Raw genomic sequence first — 17,411 nt, 5'->3', positions numbered from 1 at the left:
GCTGCTTGTGTTCTCTCTCACTGTGTCTCTCTCTGTCAAATAAATAAAAATCTTTAAAACAAACAACAACAACAGAAAATTATGTGTCGGTGAAGATAGAAACTGCAACCCTTGTACACCGTTGGTGGGAATGTAAAATAGTGCAGTGACGATCGAAAGCACAGGGCAGGTCCTCAAAAAATTAGAACTAGAATTACCACTTGATCCAGAAATGACATATCTCCGTATATACCCCAAACAATTGAAACTGGGGTCTCGAAGAGCTATCTGTAAACCGAGGTTCATAGCAGCATTATAGCCAAAAAGTAGAGGCAATCCAAATATGCATTAATGAATGAGCAGGTAAGCAAAATGTGGTATATACATATAGTGGAGCATTATTCAGCCTTAAGAAGAAAAGGCCTTCTGATACAAGCTATAACCTGGACGAGCCATTGAGACATTCTGTGAAGTGAAACAAGTCAGAAGCAAAAGGACAGAAACTGTAGGAATCCACTTCTTTGAGTCACCTGGAGTAGTCGAATTCATGCAGACAAAATAGAAGAGTGGTTACCAGGGGCTGGGGGGAGGTCCAGAATTTCAGCTGAGGAAGATGGAAGAGTTCAGGAGGTAGACGAGTGGCGATGGTTGTACAAAAATGTGAATGTACTGAATGTCATTTAATTGTGCACTTAAACTTGATTAAATGATACATTTGACGTTACTTATATTTTACTACAGTAAAAAAAATAAAATTTAAAAAAATGGGTGTTCCTAGAATGTTACATGCAAGTCCGTTGCCAGAATGCTCGCAGGCCATTTGCTCTCTTCTGAATCTTAATCCCCGGCCTCTTTGTGCCATAGCAGTCTCCTCGGTCTTGGCCGTGGTCTCCGTTCCCACCATCCACTAAGAGAATCTGACTGAGTGGCACTGCTGTATCCACATGCGATTTACAAAAATAATATTTTATCCTCACCATCAGTACTGTTTGTGGCTGCACACTGGATAGGAATAATTTCAGAGGGTTCCAGCTGGCCTTCCTCAAAAGGTAAAGAAAATCCAGCATTTTTAAGGTTTCTCTAATCTTTTGTTGTTTCAAGTGAATGCTTCCTCTAAAGGACGATTTCAGCATTTCTGGGATCTATTAAGGAAAGCATAATGAATGTTACAGAACCAGCCAACTTAGGGGGGAAAAAAAAAGAGAGACAGAGAGAGAGAGAGAAGAAAGTATTGCCGACGTGCAGAAATCCCCCCCACCCTCTTTCTACCAAAGGAGCCATATCTTCATGCCATAATAAATGCAAACTTGGAAAGGCTCACAAACCCGCCTGCCTCTTCAGCTAATGACAGCCTCAATTATGGGGCCTAATCCTGCATTCCTGACACTCCCCTTCTCCCCGCATAACTTCCAGGGGAGTCAGAGGGCCCTCAGCCTTGGCCCTGGCAGGAAGATATTGGTTATGCAGGAGCAGCGCCTAGGGCGTGCTGGCAAATTGAAGGGTCTGTTCATAGAACAACACACACTTGGAAACCTTAAATCCTCATGCTTTGACTCTTCACCTTCATACCGAAATAAAAAGCCACAGTAACTCCATTAAAAAATATAAAATTCCTCCACAGGAAATGAACACTAGTTTGCTTCTAATTTATATCGGTTTGGGTTTCTCCTTTCCCCACCCCCGTTTTTACTTTTCATGTTAGTGTCCAGCTCTGTGGAAAATATTTTCCTTAAGGAACAAAAAATAAACACAAGCGTCGTGCTCAGTCTTCGCATTTTATTTACTTGACGGGGCAAAACAGATTTGGTTTGCTGGCTCGCGTCCTCCGGTAAATGAGCGGGAATCCCTTGCAAATACACCCGTAGGCCACTCCCTTAAGTCGCCCTGTGAGGACATCTGAAGACCTCTGGCTTCTCGCGCAGTGGCCTTGTTTTGTCTAAACGAATCATCCTTCCAGCTACATTAATAACGAGACTATAACTCGTTTTCATCCTAGGCACACACTGTGTATTATCTGCCTCCTAATTAATCCCAGGCAATTCAGGGGGCAGGTATTACTACTTCCAATTTTCCTCGCTGCCCCTCATGCCAGAGACTCGGCAAACAGAGGGTCATGCTCTGGGTCTCTCAGGCATGGCCCTGAGTCCCAGCCCGGAGCCCACTCCACCCCAGACACCCTCCCTCTGGACGGGGGAAGCCCTGGGAACTAGCACACCCTGCTGATCTCTGAGGCGGTGGGGCTTCCTCACGGGGCAAAGGACCTGGGGTCAGCAGACATCCAGCAAGCCTGCTTAATGGACAAAGTCAACACCAGCTTCCCCGGAGTCAGAAAATCAAGTCAGTGCCTTGGTACACTGTGCACGGCCGGGCCTGTGCTCTGGGCAGCTGAGATTCCTCCCCACTAAGTACTCCTCGCACACACTTGTCCCTCCTGGGGTGCCGGTGCGGTGGCTCCAGACTTCACACCCCCCTCCCTGCCCCCACCAGCAGGCTGCTCTCTGTTCAAGGTCATGATCTTGGGCTGAGGGTTCAAACCCCTCCACCACACATGCAAAATCATAATCCTGGGACCTTTGAAGACATAATGCCCCAAGCAGGAGATTCTTAGTTTTGCTGAAAAAGTAGCTTCCCTTCCTCTTCTCGCCTCCCTGGTTCTGAGTCCAAAGAGGCACATGTTTCATCATGAATATGAGCATCTGCAAACCCCTTCAAAAAAGGACCAGCTCGCTCAAATGCTGGGGCCCTTAGTCCCTGGAAAACCTTCTCTTGTGTTGCATTTGAAGGAGCGGTAAGCTTCAGGTCTGGAGACCTGTGTTCAAGTCCTAACTCTCCTCTTAATCTGACTGGTGCTTAGAGCTCCCCCAGCCTCGAGTTTCTCATCTGTAAAGTGGAGATAATAGTCCTTGTACAGCCCTCATCCTTTGCAGGGTAGCCGTGAAACAACCGTCCTTCCTGGTCTCTTTCAAAGCTTCTCTTCTCATCAACACACGGTTGTGCCCACTCTCTTCTCAGTCGCTCTCCCTTGTTAAGCTTAGCCAGCCCAGCACTGCACCCAGTGGGCTGGGGATCCCATGTTAGGGTTTCCTATGCCCAGGTGTGGTGTGTTTTCAACATACCTGCAGCTCTTCAGAGGGTGGTGCTCAAGCTATGAGAGCCACTTTGCCTGCAGGTCAAAGGGGGAGAGAGCTGAGGTTTGTGTACACCCCCCACAGTGCAAGTCCTTCTCTGTAGGTTGAGGTGTAACTTACTGTTGCAGAGTTCCCCTTGGAGATCAGGCTGACTCCTGCCCTCTCCAGCGTGTTGTCCTGGATCACAGTCTTTCTTAGCTGCTGCTGCTTCCCTGCTCTTACCTAACCCCCTCCTTCCCTTTCCGGTTTCCCAGGAGCACTTAACAAGTAACTGACAAAGGACTCCTCATCTCAGGGTCTGTTCTTAGGGACCTCCTCCAATAATATATCTCCAGCCAGCCTTCGCTCGGTGCCAGACCCACATATCTAAATATCTCCTTAACTCCCTTTGCATTTCTCAATGGCACCCCAAGGTTAACCTAAGCAAAACGGAACTCATGGTCTTCCTACATCCCCAAGCCTGGATGAATCCCACCCTTTTCACCCCCCAACCACTTCACTATGTAGAATCCTAGAACTCTCCCTAAAACCCCTCTTCCCTTTGCACCTATATCCCCTCTCTATACAGCCCATCTTCAAGCTCCTACTGATTTTATGTCATGAATGAGGCACCTAAACTCTACAAAACTGTCCCCATCAACTCCCACCACCACCCTGTCCAGGCCACCACCGACTCTTTTCAGGATACCTACAATTCCCTCCGATAGATTTAACTACTTTCCTTCTGGTTTCCAACGTCAGTGATTGTTCCATAACAATGGAATCTAACGGAACACTACCCCACACAAAACTCTTCCACAGATCACTGTTGCTCGCCATGGCCACCAGGCCCCTTGTGATGCAAACTCCAGACCCCAGTCTGGAGGAGTAAAGGGAGGGTACTTTCTTCAGTACAAGCTGGGGCCATGTCTGTTCTGTCGCTGCGATCTTCCTGGGACTGCCCTGCCTCCGGCCTGTGTGACCTGGGAAACCAGCGGATTATGCTCTGAAATAAGAGCTGTGCTCTCCTAGGAGAGGGAGGTATCAGTTCCAAAATGTCAGGCTGGTATTATGCCCTTCTTAGAAAGGAGGATACACACAAACTAAGTGTTTCATCGTCGAACTGCCTATCTTTTTTTTTTCTTCATTTCTCCAATTAAAAGGGTAAAGAAGCCACTGTGCCATGCCTACAAATAGCCAAGCTCGAAGCTTCGATGTGTGTTCTCATTTATCCTCACCGTGACTCTGCGAGGCCTTTCTCACCCCATTTTACAGAAGAGGAGACTGAGAAGCTAAATATCTTACCTGAGACCAGGGGGCCAGGGAGCTGATGATGGTCCAGGCTCTCAGGAAAGGCCCGAGTGAGGGCCCCGCCCAGCTTCTGGCCCCGCCCAGCTTCCAGCCTCGCAGGGCTGCACCTGCAGGACCCGACCCTTGTCTGAAGTTTCATTTGTTGAAAAAATGTTCCTCTGTGAATGTCTCCTATTTCCAATCGAAGTCTCCTCGCTTCTGCTTTATTTCTTGGTGCAAATCACAAGGAAGACTTTTCTTCTGATCCAGCCAAGACCATATTTTGAAATAGTGTGACTCAAAGCAGAGACGTTGTGAGAAACAAGGACCAGGTATTATTTATTTTGGTGATATCCCGAAACTAGTAGTTCCTCCATAAGTACTTGGGAAGTAAGATTTGACTTCTCTTTCATTGGACTATTGTGAAATATTAGACAAATATTAAAAGTTTCTTGTTCTACTTATTTTCCTCTGTCAGCGTTCAGCTTGTTTTCCAGACCAAGAGCTTGACTTATTTTGTAAAAATCAAACACTCTCTTTGAAAGCATAGAAATGAAGTTTTTCTCTTTAATTGCTGCATGACTACAATTCTTGTAGTTTGGGGATGGGAAGGAATAAATTTCAAATAGGGCCAATGTTTTGAACAGGGAACCAAATCCATGTGTCTTCATCCCCCCCCCCACCCGCTCAACAGAACCTGGGCAGCCCAAGGTAAGCAACACATCCAAAGCCAATTCTTCTGGACTTCGAGGCTGGCCACAGGCAGTGACCACAGCCTTAGAATCCAGAAAGCAAGAATATGCCCTTCCTGCTCCTCTTGGAATTCATTTTATATTTCCACAAATGTTGCATGCTTTGCACTTCTTTGTCACTAGGCTTCTCTTGATTTGATAATTCCTTATGGTTTACCCAGGTTGGGGAGTCAAAGGAGAAAATCAAATTCTCAAGCTTGGACAGAGCTCTGATAAAGCTTGCACTCAGAGCCAGCATTTTGACAACTCTGTGCAGTTCATACAATGCTTTTATACAAGAACTTTGGAGCCGAGGCTTTCTGCCCTCTTTCTGGAATGTTCTATCCAGGTCTTTCTTCCTCTTAGTTCAGATCTCCACTCAATGTCATCTTCCTTGACTAACCCTGTGAGCAGGCCTTTATGTAGCTGTGTATTTTTCCCAAAGCTCTCAACACTCTCTGAAATGACCTTGTCTTTTGTTTCCTTGCTGGATGGATCTGTCCCCACACTAGAATGTCAGCCCCGCAAAAACAGAATTTGTCTTATTACTCCTGCCTCCTGGGGGCCCAGACCAGTGTCTGGCCCATAAAATACACACAGGATTTTTCCTTGTACTTATGCATGAGCGAACAACTTCATTTGAGCACTGTGGTCCTGTAAAGTAGTTCTTGTCTTATTTTAGAGATGCCACAGACACACATCTCTGTGAGATGAAGCCATTAGCCCAGGACCACACAACCAGTCTGTGGCAGAATCATAACTTGAACCCAGGTCTTCTCCTCTGGTCTGGGATCTTCAGATGGGAAGGAAAATGAACTTTTACTCAAAACTGGGTCATGCTGGGTGCTCTTAAAAGCAAGTTCCCCATCAGGGATCATTAAACGTCGGTAGTTTGGAGTATAAAAGTCTTGATAAAACCCTGGGTCTGTGCCTCACATCAGAGATAAAAAGCACCCACAAGATGAGTTTAAGGGCGCGGTATGAGACTGCTTCCAGCAGCAGCTCCTGGGTGGCTTGCTGCCGCTCCGCCCTTGCACACGGCAGACCCTCTCCCGTCCCTCCCTTCCCTGGCCTTGGACCTCACTGGCCTCTGGGTCCCTCATTCCAGGAGACTCTGGCCTGGCTCTAGACTTTCCGCAATTTTTCTGACATCCTAATTTCTTGATCACCTGTGCTGACACGATCCTGATTTCCTTCAATATGTCTTTTTTCCACTCCTGGGAAATTTATGTCTGTTCTGGCATATGTCCCCATCTTCCTTTGTGAAAAGAGAGGCGAAGAGGGGAAAGAAAAATGCCTTTTAATATTTTTTTCACAATGTCTTCATGTTCTGTCAATAAATTACCTCTGCCAGCTTTTAGAAGCCCTATTGGCTCTTGTACTGACCTCTCGTTCCTTCTGTGCTTGAAAAATGCCTTATTATTTATCTTAGCCTCTCTTGCAATCTTCTTTTCATTCCTCACCTTTGCTTTCCTTATCATGTTTTTGCACTTTCTTAACTTTGTGCTATAATTTCTCTGAGTTGCTGTTTGATTTTTTTTTTTTTTCAGACTTTCTCGCTTTCCTAGTTCTGATTACTTCCCCTTACTACCACCCCATCCTTTTTAGAGCTCTTTGTTTGGCCTCTTTTCTAAACTTGATGTTGCCAGGGAGCACGTCGTTTCTTTGGGCAGCTTCTATTCATTTCTGTCTCGTGTCACTCTTCCACTGGCAGCTGCTCTCAGCACCCTTGGATCTCCTTGGGAGGAGCTGACCATTTTGGCTCCTTCTGGAACCCCTGCGAATCCATCTAAAAAGGGTCCTCATTCCTGCTGAGACTTACTTGGAATGAGAAGTCCCCCAGACACTGGGCTGCTGTGGAGAGAAAGCATAGTGCCTGGATTTACATGGCACTTGAGTTTCCCCAAGTCAAACCGCCTGGGGGTACAAGCAAGATCACCTTACAGTGGTCTTTGGTCCGCACTGGCAGGTAGTCCAGTGACTCCTGCCCGCTCGCTAATAAGACCAGTCAGGCGTGAATGATACCCTGCTGGGCTCCTGGGTCAGTGTCCGCCTTCTGGAGGCCTTTCTGTCCTCCAGACACGACGGCCATTGCTGGGCACGGCTGCCACCTCTGTGGAGGCATTGTGACACCGACTGGGGTCACCCAGCTGCCTCCAGACCCCTGCGCTGCCAGGACTGAGACTGTAGCTCTCAGTATCTCAAAGCCGCACTGCGTCTGGGTAGAAGACGCCTTCTCTCCCATAGTATGCTTGGTCCACAGGTATCGGGTTAGTGCTGTCTTGGTCTATAGAGCTTTCGGGGAAGCAGAGTGGGGTTTTTTCCCCTCTTCTAGCTTTTTACTGCTCTTCAAACAGGAATCCATGCAGCTTGGCTCTGGTATGCTCAGATACTGTTTGCCCCTCGACACTGAGGCAACATACATCTGTCCATTTCGTCTTGCATTAGAATGAGGTCCCCACAAGTGGCTCCTTAGTTTTGCCTGCAAAAGGACTTTGGGTGGGCACCAGGGTGGCTCAGTCAGTTAAGCATCTGCCTTCCGCTCAGGTCATGATCCCAGGGTGCTGAGGTTGAGTCCCCGGGCATCAGGCTGCCTGCTCAGGGGAAGCCTGCTTCTCCCCCTGCCTCTGCCCTTCCCCCTTCTTGTGCTCTCTCTGTCTCTCTCTCTCTCAAATAAATAAACTCTTTTTTTAAAAAAAGGATTTTGGGTGAAGATACCCAACTATATCCGCCCCATAATGGTCACAATTTAGGGCTCCCTGCATATATTGTTCTTTGCACACAAGTAGAGCCCAGTTCTGACATCTGTCATAGTCCCATGAAATCTCTGTTCTCAGTTGTCAGCTTAAATAGCACCGTCGGGGGGCGCCTGAATGGCTCAGTTGGTTAAGGATCCAAATCTTGATTTCAGCTCAGGCTGTGATCTCAGGGTGGTGAGATCGAGCCCCACATGAGGCTCCACACATGGCAGGGAATCCACTTGAGAGTTTCTCTTCCACTGCCCCTCCCTCCACTCACACCCTCCCCCCAAAATAAGTTTTAAAAAATCTTAAAAGAAAAAGAAAAGCCCAGCATTCCAAGTATGCTCCTCTCCCACCAGAGGAAGCAGCATGTAGCAGGTGATGCTAATGGATGGAAAATGAGGAAATAAGGTTGATGTCAGGTGCGACAATCAGTACAGGGGCGCCTGGGTGGCTCAGTCGGATGAGAGTCTGACTTCAGCTCAGGTCACGTCTCAGGGTCCTGGAACTGAGCCCCACGTCTGGCTCCCTGCTCAGTGGGGTCTGCCTCTCCCTCTTCCTCTGCCTCCCACTCCCCCAGCTTGTGTGTGCGTGCACACTCTCTCCCTCTCTCTCTGTCAAATAAATAAATAAAATCTTTTAAAAAATCAGTACAATCAAAGTTTATTCAGACTTAAACGTTGCTGGATGCAATGCTATCTTTTAGAATTACGATGATCCATAGAGTTCGGATTTGTACCTTTCTCGTAGAACTGAAGTTCTGGTAAAGGAGAGATCCACATGAAGATGAGCTTTAATCACAATATTTTCAGTGGTAAGATAAAGGTGTTTGCCCCGAGGGCCCTGGGAGCACAAAGGAGGAGCTGATAATCCCTCCTGGAAGTTTATGGTAGATTTCCTGTATTCCCAGAGTGTTCCCGTGAGCAGTTTCACTGTTGTAAATATGTCACTTGCACTGCCCATCCACACCCACTCACGTCTCAAAAGGTATATTAACCACCGCATCACCCCCTAATGACTCCCAGGCACCGATCCTCCAATCACATATCAATGACCACATCTGGACCAATGGCGTTCTCTGTCGTGGGAATTTGGAATCAGAAAACTGACTGTCTGAGTCAGGTGTACACACAGGATGATGGACACTTGACCTCAAAGGTCATAGACAATTGGCCCTGACATTGATACCCAAGCAAACCTGGACCCCCACAAGGCTGTGCGATCTGTAAGATCATCTGTTGTAATTCTGTAGGAACACTCCTCTTAACTTCAGCTGGTTCAACAGGATTTCTTTGCTTTGCAACCAGAGCCTTAATTAATATAACCGTCCAGTTGCACAGCTATAGCCTTCTGGTGCAAGTTTTCCTGCTTGACTTGGCAAATGCCTGCTGAGTCTTCATTACCTGGCTTCAACATTGCCTCCTCCCTGAAGCCTTCTGTGATACCTCCGTCCTCCTGCTCCTTCAAGACTCTGCTCATAACCATTATATTGTGGCGTCACTGATCTATCTAAAAACACTCCACTCCCCAGATCACCAGGTCCTCAAAGGGAGAGCCCCGTGTTAGCACCCGCTACCCAGGAGGTCTTCAGTCGGTGTTTGCAGAATTGCGTCAGTGACTCTGAGTTGGTTCTGGAAGCGGCCTGCCACAGCACACCACGCCATGTGCCACTCAATCTTCCCAGCACTCGAGGGGTTCTGAGTTTACGCTGACTCTGCTAACTTGTTTCACTCCAGTTCCATCTTTGCTCAGTCCTCCCTGGTGTCCGGAATTTCTCGGCTTGCTGGGTCCCTCCTGCTTTGTGCAAACTTCACTACCCTTGGATCTGTGACAATTGCGAGGCGACCACCCCCTGGGGCAGAGCACATGCTGTTTCCCAGGGTTCTAGAACTCTTTGCTGAGTTTTGGCTCCTCTTAATGGCTTTGTGTGGTTGCCCGGGGCCGGTGCTACCTGTGTGTCTGCTCCTGACAGCATCCCCCACCCCGTCCCACCATCTGTTTATTTTGGCTGCATCTCCTTCTTTATGTCCCTCTTCTGAGAGACGGTGAATAGCAGCTACTTCTCATCAGCCAGAAGCCCTCGCTGCCTTGTCCATCGGAGACAATTTGTCTCCGGATCCGCGGCAGCTTTCTGACGTGGGAGAGGACGTCAGTGCCCATTTGCTCGGGAAAAGCAACAACAACAAAACCTCTTGCTCTGCTTGGACCTTCTTTCCTTTATGGATTGCTGTGCCCCCGGCAAACCCACCAGGTTTCCCTGCCAACCACCAGCCATATGGCCAAGCTGCGGATTCACCCCCTGGCAGCCTAGGGCAGGGGGCGGCGAGGCGAGAGTTTCACAGCTTTGGGGCCTTTATTTGCTTTACTTTGTGCTCTCTGGTACACAGTGTCTTGAAAGAGGGGTTTCTGCTAGGACACCCGATGCTCTAACCTTAGTACCGACAGGTGTATCTGTATCAGAGATCGCCTAGGGGACCAGTGATTTAAATTCACTGGGGCTGTGGCAACTTTGCCCCTCAATGTTTCACTTTGCCGATCTCTGCTTTCTGGTGTGAAGCAAAAAAACAACTCAGGTTCAGCTCAGCCTTCCAAATTTCAAAACGGACTCCCCTGCCTCCTTTGAACTACACCTCTCAATATGGATAGATACGGCTTTTACCGATTCTGGGATTTTCATGTGTCTTGGTCTGGAAATGGAGTCAGACCTTTTGGCTAAAATAGTGCCTTTCACAGTCGTGTGCCTGGGCTGTTTCTGATCTTCATGATGGACAAAGGAAGCCCACTCAGGACGGACTGTCTTGGAAAGGGCTCCTCGTTTCAGAGAAGCCCTGGAGAAAAGGAACTCTTCTATACTAAGTAACATCGCAGACAGACAGTCCCTTCGGCCTCTTGCTGTGGGGCAGGCATGGAATGAAAGAGGAGAGACAAGTCTCCAGCTAGGCTGAGAACCACAAGTGGGTAGTGCAGGAGTGGATGGCTCTCGTGTGGACTCTGTTCCTCTCCATGTCTTGCTTCCTTCTTCATTCGGAGATCTCAGCACATCAAAATATTAGTGAAGGAGATAATTTAATCTGGGGACAAAATGACACCTCTTTAAACCTACTTACCAATCAGACAGCTAGAAGTCGTTTGCATCTGACCATAAATTGCCCCCCAAAGCTGTTCTTTTAAAATGCAAACCTATCTCTGGGATTTGGGACAGCCTAAAAGTTCATGTAATAGAAGAGAAAGAGCACTTCGCCAGGAGTCAGGGGCCTCTATTTCTAATGCTTGGCTCATTATTAACGATGTCACTTTGGGCAAATCATTCTATTTCTCCGGCTTCATTAGTGACCTCAGTGGGAGCAGTTTTAGTAGAAAATCTGACATCCTAATTGCCAAATCCATAGGCTAATTTTCATTCCTCATCCTACTTGACAACTCCATTGCCTATCGCACTCTTGACTGCTCTTTCCTTCTCGAAACCGGCTCTGCTCTTGGCTCCTGGGACCCTGCCTCTGTGAATCCTTCTTCCACTTTTCTCCCAACCCACTTCCCTCTTCTTGCACCCACCTGGGTCCCCCTTGCCTGATGGGATTCCCGAGAATTTCCCTCCTCGCTCCCCTTCTCATCACATGTCCATTTCCTAAGTGATTCAATCCACTCCCTTGGAGCCCCGTCTCTTTGCAGATGACTTCAGAACTCTCTTGGTCTCTCTTCTGAATGCTGTCTTGCCTCTCTGGCTGCCCAGAGGAGGACCCACCTAGCTGTATGTCAAGCCCCTCAAACTCAGCCTGCCCCAAACTCAGTTCACTGTCTTCTTGCATATACCCTACCCGCCCTCTGAAACCTGAATCCTTTGCAGCCCATTCTGCCTTCCATATTTCCGTTGGTCTCTGAAGCTGAATGGTCTTTCCTGCTTCGTTCTCCCTAAAACAACATTACTACCAAGTCTACCTGAGAGGCATTCCTGCATTTTCATGCTACCGGTGTGGCTGAGCGTCAGGTCCTCAGGCTGTCCCATCTGGATCTTTGAAATAGTAGCCAAGATAGATAAGAAGAAGTTTGGCTGACAGAATAAGAAAGCGGGGCTTGCTGTGGCTTGACCAAACAGAGCTTGGGGTTTATTTTTTCTCACACAACTTGAAATTCAGACAGACAAGGTCCAGAACCAATATGGCAAATCCACAAAGCCTCCAGGGAGCACAGGTTCTTCTGCCTTTCCGGGCAGCCATTCTTGATATGTGGCTATCAGGGGTTTGCCACCTGTGTTCACAGAAGAGTGGCTTCTCTCCCACACCCCGTGTTCCTGGCAAGAAGAAAGGGCAAGGGCAAAGGGGCAAAAGGCAAATGCCTTGTGAGCCGACCTCCTTTCAAAGAGCTCTCCTGGAAGCTCCACCCAATGACATGCAGTCCATTGGCCAGGACTGTGTCACGTGACCACTCTCTGCCGGAAGACTCGGAACAGTAACTGGGGTGGTTGTTTGATTTAAGCAGGACACACTGCCTCCCTTATTGAAGTTGAAATTCTGTTAGAAAGAAAAGGAGAATTGCTACTGCAGGAAAAAAATAACTGCTTGCAGCAGCCTGGTTGGGTCACCAGAATCTTCATCAGCTGCTCTATTCTCTATATCCTGCGGGGGGGGGGGGGGGGGGGGAGGGTAACAGTGACCCTATTGTTCCCCTATTTTAAATATCTTTATCAAATCCTCATTGGCTACAGAGTAAAGAACAAACATCTTGGCCCACAATCTGAGTTCCATCTTCATTTCTATGCTCCTCTCTTGCCATCACCCTTTCCTCCCGCCTGCGGAACACACCCTTAAGAAGCTACAGAACTTTCCATGGCTTCCTAAACCTGTGATGCTATTCTGTCTGCTCTATTGCCTTTCTCAGCTCCGCACACTTCTTAAGACTTCATTGCCAGGGAGGGAAGAGGCCCGTGTCTGTCCCTCACCTCAGTTTTCTTCCTCAACTCCTAGAAGGACATTCTTCACACCTGTGGTCCTCCCTGTCCCCTACAGCCTCCATCCCAGGGGACAAGGCATTCAGACTGAAAGGGCAGAGCCCAGCATTAGGAGAGCCATGTTTCCTGGAAGATGGAGGATGGGATTGCTAAACTGAAAGAAAACACACATCTCAGAACACATTCTTTGCCATTTGGCACTCTGCAGTGAGGCCCGGGACCCTCTCCCTTACTATTACTTCACTATTTGTTCCCTCGAATAAAGGAACCTCGCATAGGACATCTCCAGCAGCCATCTGGCCACCTCCCGGCTCACTCTATTTCTGTATTTCATCCATGCTGTTGCATCAGGAAACTGACTCAGAACCTTCTCAGAGACCCAGAAGCCTCTCTATTATTCTCTGCAGATGACCTGGGTGTAAGGGTCCCAAGACTGCCCTGGATGGAAGGCAGGGTCCCCAGGCATATACACTGAGATCTACCAGAGCATTGCGTTGTAATATTGGACATTTGTCAGGCTTCTGATAAGAGCAATGCTATGTTTTGCATGCAGCTGGGGATCCTTGTGTTGGACAACTGGCTCTCCAAGGTGGGGGTGGCTTGGGAAGGGATGCTCTGGTCTGTAAGTTTGACCAGTTCCTATGGTGTAAATACTACGATCAGGACCAAATTCAAGCCACTGATGTGATGCGATTGAACTTGAAGTTGGCTCTGCCACGACCGCAGGAGACTCCAGTAGGGAAGAAGGATGCATGACCAGGTCTAAGCACCAAAACCACACACAAAGCTTAGCAGCCCCTGCCCTCAGCAACACCTCAGAATGAACACCCCCTCCCAGCAAAAGAGAGCTCTCCCTTTCCCCAGTTCACAGGGCTCTTTGATTCCTCTCCCACCTTAGTGTTTTTGAACAGCTTCTTCTGGGTGAATGAGTGCACTATTCTGCAGTGTGGATTGCCTCCACCACTTACTCCACAAATGGGTCCCGAGGATTTTCTGTTCCGTGACTCCCTGATGAATCTTCTTCCCATTGAAGAGGCTGATATACTTCGGGTTGCCAGCAGGAGGCGCTCTTCAGCATCAGGCAGGGACAAGGAGCCTGAACAGCACTGAGCACACAGTAGGGCTGAATACTCACTTGCCTGATGAATGAAGGACAGAAAGATATGATACCTTCTTACTTCAAGCCCAACCCGTCCTCCTTGATTTGCCTGGCTATCTCCTATTTACCTTCTGAGGATCAATTTAAATGTCTCCTGTGGGAAGCCCTTCTTGGACCACCTAACACTCCCACCCCCACCACCAAATGTGGATTAGAGATCCCTTCTTTGGGCTGCCATCAACCTTTGCCATCAGGAGAATTGCTCACCCTGTATACCTGGATTTCAGTGTTGGCAGGATTGCCTGTGGACTGCGTGCGAGCTTCGGAAGGGCAGGGGCCTTGTCCGCATTGCCCCGAACAAAGAGGTACATAGTAAACACTTGCAGAACAGGGGGCTGAGCAGAATACGTAGTACTTTCAAATATCCCCTGGGGAGGTTTCTTTTAATTTCTTTTGCCTTTGTCTTTTTCTTTTGCTATTATGGCTATTGTTTTTCCCACCCAAATCCTGCTTTCAGTATGAGAGTACAAAAGAAAAAAAGGGAGGGGGGGTAGAAAAGATTTCAGTGAATTGCAGCTTCCAGCTGGTTATCATTATTTAAATTTGGGCTTTATCGTTGTGGGCAACTGAAGCCTATGATTTAAGCTATCTCTAGCCGAGCGAGGAGGCCGGGACCCGCCCAAACACTCATATTTCCAGAGTGCACTTTGCTGTGTCAATATACATTACTTGTCACATTGCAAAGAGTCTGAGAAGTTTGATCTCCACTGTTAGACTGTTGTCATGTGTCAAATCACACAGCCCAGGAGGAATGAGTACAATGCACACGAAAAGCAGACACTGAGCCATGGTCAGACTGCCTTAAAGATAAACACTGTTGTGTAGACCAGGAAAAGAAAGGTCAAAAAACAATCTGAAGATTCAGACACTGTAAGCCTTCTTTGCTTTCATTTTCTTGCCACTCTGAGCCTTCAATTTCACCAGCAGGGGCAAATGCACATTTTTTTTCATCCAGCTGTCCTTCCAGCTGATTTTCCAGCAATAGTGGTCGCCTCACCAGTGACGCAGGGTGGCATCTGGGAAGCCCCCACATTAAAGCTGACCAAACAAAGCAGGTGAGGCCACTTGACAAGCCCCTACCCACTGTCTCCTGTGAAACAGAAGCTCAAGGAAATGTGAAAATACAATTAGACCCTGCGAAGAAGAATCCACTTTTGGAACTACATGCTACCCAAGCAGGAAGAACTGGAGAAATTCCTTGCTGCTGCTGGTGGCAGTCTTTTTCTTTTCCTTTTCTTTCTTTCCTCCTTCGTTCCTTCCTTCCTAAAGTTGACAAAAAAAAAAAAAAAAAAAAATCAAACAAACAAAAAAAAACCAGTTCTGGTTGTTCCCTATTAAAGAAGGAATGGGTACAAGTCAACCTCCCCATTTAAAGATGCCCAGACACTTGAGATAGTTTCCTAGAAAGGCAGCTGTGATTTAAGCGGATGTAGCCCTGCGCCCTCGCAAGGCCATTTTTCCGACCCCTTCCAAATCCTCAACGGCTGATCCCGCGGTATGACCGCCACACACCACATCCATTGCACCAGACAAGGATTAGGGGAGTAAAACTAGTCATGTATGTAAATTGTAATCACGTTGGACGCTTGTATGTGCTCATTTAGGCATTTTAACAGTGTGTGATGCTATCCTCTCCACAGGACTAATAAGCATTAGCCATAATGAGGTCAGTCAGTCAGTCAGGCATTCCCCGGGGATTTAATTGGGACATGGGTCTCTGCTGAAGTGAAAATTAATAACTTTTGTCAATGTTCTGGTGAAATGTTCTGTCTTATTAAACTATGAGGGTCAATTAGAAAGCATTATGTAATAAAGTCCCCGGCAGCAGAACTCAAATTGAGTTATACCACCGTCATTATTGCAGGGCGAATGCATTTGAAAATGGAAAACCAGAGCGCCATATGGAGGCTTCGGGTCAGATTTACAAGCCTCGCATGTTAAGGCTTCAACAAGAAGGAAACAATTAAACATAATACCGAAATAAATCAGCGCGCCGGGCGTGCTGTGCGGGGGCCAGGAGCCCCGAGGTCGCCTGCCGCCCCCCCCCACCCCCCTGGGGCGGGGACACCGAGAAGTGGCAGCGTTTAAGCGGGCTCGTCTGGGCTGCGGCAGGCGGCACGGCCCCGCAGCTCTCGCCTGGGGCTTCAAATCTGGGGCGCACCTGGAAGGCTCGGGCCTGCACACAGCCGCCTATAAATAACTCTTTATTGTGTGGCTATTAAGACGAGAGATGGCTTTTATTAAAGTGCAAGTTATTGTGGTACAGCAAATTAAAGAATTTTAAAGCATACTAAACAGCCACCGATATTCCCCATTCGGTCATGTTTTACGGTACTTTAAGGGGGCAAGATGCTGTTAGGGAGATAGAAAGGCTGTGACAAGCTAGGGATCTGGCAAGAATGGGGCTTCGGGTACTCCTGGCCCTGAAATCATGGCCACCTGCCTGGATGGGGTGGGGGGCGGGGAGAGGTAGGGGAAGGGAAGGGAGTTCCAGGGACCAGGATGTCCCCTGTCCTCCCGAAGACTGGAGAAGGTGGTTGTTGTCTGCTGCACCCCGGCAGAAGAGGACATCTTCCGACCAGATTTTGGAAGGTGCTCTGCAGCTACAACAATTAGGACAATGGAAACAAGCAAGGGAGGGACATGGAGAGACGATGCAGGCTGTCCCATTACTGAAGGATCACAACTTTCCTTATCTGTGCAGCTGGTCATTTCTGAACTTTCTCTTCTCTGGTGAAACAGGCTGGGTCTGATTATTTCCCCTTTGATCCCTAATGTTGATTATGTTTCTCATTAAAAACAAATTGTAACAATGCCCCTTTCTTGGCTCCAGACCATCATGGAACCCCTGGTCGCTCCTCTCCCTCACCTCTCCCCTGCCCCCCAGGGCTGCTGTGGTCTGAGCTCCCATCCCTTGCCACCAGAGCCTGTTTCCACTCCAGCTGCCTCCCCCACTTTCTAAAAACACAGATCTGGCCATGCCATTCCCCTGCTTAAAGCCCTTTATCACCTTCCCTTTGCACAAGAGATAAAACCCCAAACCCTGACCACAGCCCACAGAACCCCTCCAAGAGGCGCCTGGGACTCACCTGTAGCCATGCTTCCCTCTCCTACGGCTCTTGCAGATTCTGGAACACATGAAATTCCAGCTCTACCCGGAGTTTTGACACATGTCGTTCCCTTAGTCTGGAATTCTCTTCCTCCTGATTATGTGCGGCTGGTTCTTCTTAAGCCTCAACATCCGTCCTCCAGGAGGCCTTTCCCGAGCACGCTATCTCGGGGAGCCCGTCGAGAATTCTGCACCCTCATCCCATGTGTGCTTGCTTGCAGCGCAGTCCTAACCAGAGTTTGTCATTTAAAAACAACTTTAACATAGCAAAGTTTCAATCAGTATGAACTATTATTGTTTTCATCGTTATTATTCCATTTACCCAGTAAAATATTTCCATTTCCCTATGT

Source organism: Meles meles, chromosome 11, assembly GCF_922984935.1.
Source record: "Meles meles chromosome 11, mMelMel3.1 paternal haplotype, whole genome shotgun sequence".
NCBI classification, from domain to species: domain Eukaryota; kingdom Metazoa; phylum Chordata; class Mammalia; order Carnivora; family Mustelidae; genus Meles; species Meles meles.
This window is presented reverse-complemented; position numbering follows the sequence as displayed.